This window comes from Nannospalax galili, unplaced genomic scaffold (genome assembly GCF_000622305.1).
Source record: "Nannospalax galili isolate Female #2095 unplaced genomic scaffold, S.galili_v1.0 scaffold415, whole genome shotgun sequence".
NCBI lineage: Eukaryota > Metazoa > Chordata > Mammalia > Rodentia > Spalacidae > Nannospalax > Nannospalax galili.
Genome location: NW_008337494.1, coordinates 2,896,873 through 2,898,904, shown reverse-complemented (window position 1 = coordinate 2,898,904; position 2,032 = coordinate 2,896,873). Strand labels below are relative to the sequence as shown.

Here is a 2,032-nt window from a genome sequence, read left to right as displayed (position 1 = left end):
TATATATATATTTAATGTGTATAAATACATGCCACTGCCTGACATGTATGTAAGTGCACCCGTATCATGCAATGCCCACGGAGGTCAGAAGAGGACGTCAGAGTCCCTGGAACTGGAGTTACAGATAGGTGCTGGGAATCGAACCCAGGTCCTCTGCATAACCGTTGAGCCATCTCTCCAGCCTTCAGGAGCAGTCTTAAGAGGCCAGCTGGTACACTCTTCTGCCTATCCGGAGGGGCTGTCGCTGCCACTGCGGGGCGGTGGTTCCTTATGATCACTGGGTCCAGCCGCGTGTGAAGTGAAGGGCCTGGGGGGCGACTCAGACTTTCTGGTCCAGGCGCCAGAGGCAGCTTGGGGGCGGGGCGTTCAGACCACGCCCCCGTCTCTGATTGGTCCCTTCGAAACAGGCGGCGGCGCTTCGGCGGCGGTTGGTCGGGGGCGTGTCGACCGCACAGATTGAGCGCCCTGCGGGGAGAAGCGCCCGCGCTTCGGCCCTGGTGAGTGACTTCCTTCTTGAGTTTCTCTTTTCTTCGTGAACTTTTCGTGGCCTTCCCAGCTGTCCGAGCTCCCCGCCACGCTCATCCTGGAGCTCCCGGGTGTCTACAGAGTCCGGCTGGAAGTTCGGGTGGGTTTTGAACTGCGGGGACCCCAGAAGCTCTGCGATTGGCGGCCGCGGGAGCCGCGTGATCTGATTGGTTCCGAGTGCTGTCACGGTGACGTTAAGCTCGCTTTCCTTCACCTGCTGGCTCTGGAGGTTGAGGGGGCGACAGGTGCGCTCGGGCCTGCGGGGGAGGGGTAGGTGGAGCCAGGGGAGGTGAGAGGCTAGTGCCGCGTGGCCGGGGCATCGTCATCCCTAGTCAATTGATTCCTCATCGTCACCCTAGGAAAGAAGTGATGAAACCGCTGGCACAGGACCAACCACGACTCGCTCCCACCGCAGTCCTCGCACTCGCAGTCTCTTCCCTGTTTGCCCCCTGCAGGGTTCAGACGTCCCAGACGTACGGAAGTAGGGAATATTAGTGGGGACCTTGTGCTGTGCGTCCCCGCCCACATCCCTGGGTTTGGAGAACTGAATCCGAGGAGGCTTGCAGATTGCCCTGGAAGGCAGGGAAGTTTAGAGAGTTTGCACCAGTGGGCCCTAGTTCCATCCTCGCCTTTTTAAACGAAGGGACTGAATCTTATACATTTAGAGTGTTTTGTTGTAGGAGTCTTTTTTAAGTGAAAAGACTTTTTTTTAGGGTCAGAGTTTTGGGTTTTGCAGAGAGCGTTAATGATTACCCTCAGAAGATGAGCAGTTTGTGAACTACTCTGTTCACTTCTCTTGCCACTTGACCACAGAATGATTAAGAATTGGAATATTCCACACCTTAGTGTCAGTCCCTTTGGGAGAAAACTCTAGTGAGAATATGTGGGTATAGATCCTGTTATTTGACCCATCCATTTCAAAAACCCATTATGGCTACCTGACACTGAATACTGGATGTCTGCTGCACTTTTGACATTTTGAATGAAAAGTAGTATTTTTTATTTAATGTGGTGGAGAGACGCATATGGAGTCGTATATCAGACTTTACTAGATACCTTACCCTAGTAAGAGAAGTTTTTTAATCTTTTTAAGCCTAACTTTTCTAATCTGAAAAAGATTAATAACAGTTGCTACTTTAGTGCTGAAAGAGTTGTGAAGATTAAATGAAATGCTTTATACAACTAGTTTTGCATGGTGTTGGATATTTAGTTATTATAATTTCTGTGCTGTTTAACTTGGGTTAAAAGTTACAAACTACCCTCAAAAGGTAAAGAAAGGCAAATGGTGACCTGAATGACAGAGGTAGTAATAGCTATTATTCAGTGACTAAGTCAATATATGTTAAGCACTTAAAAGTCATATCTGGGCCGGGCATGGTGGCGCACACCTTTAGTCCCAGCACTGGGGAGGCAGAGGCAGGCAGATCTCTATGATCAAGGCCAGCCTGGTCTGTGTAGCAAATTTCAGGCTTGCTGGTGCTACAGGCAAACCCCCCCCTCTCTCTCT

At 50.6% G+C, this 2,032-nt stretch overlaps 1 protein-coding gene across 2 annotated transcripts in view; it reads left to right on the top strand.

Moving 5' to 3' along the window:
• Positions 1–480: 480 nt before the first annotated feature.
• The window catches only part of Gas2l3 (growth arrest specific 2 like 3), a 33,178-nt gene continuing 31,626 nt past the window's right edge, over positions 481–2,032 (top strand). Inside the window, exon 1 of one of the 2 annotated variants that reach the window (XM_008832629.2) lies at positions 481–625. The gene's annotated coding sequence lies outside the window, so the exon portion shown is untranslated. Of the gene's footprint in view, positions 626–648; positions 771–2,032 lie in introns of those variants that run through there. The other variant, XM_029563338.1, reaches the window with a different exon arrangement.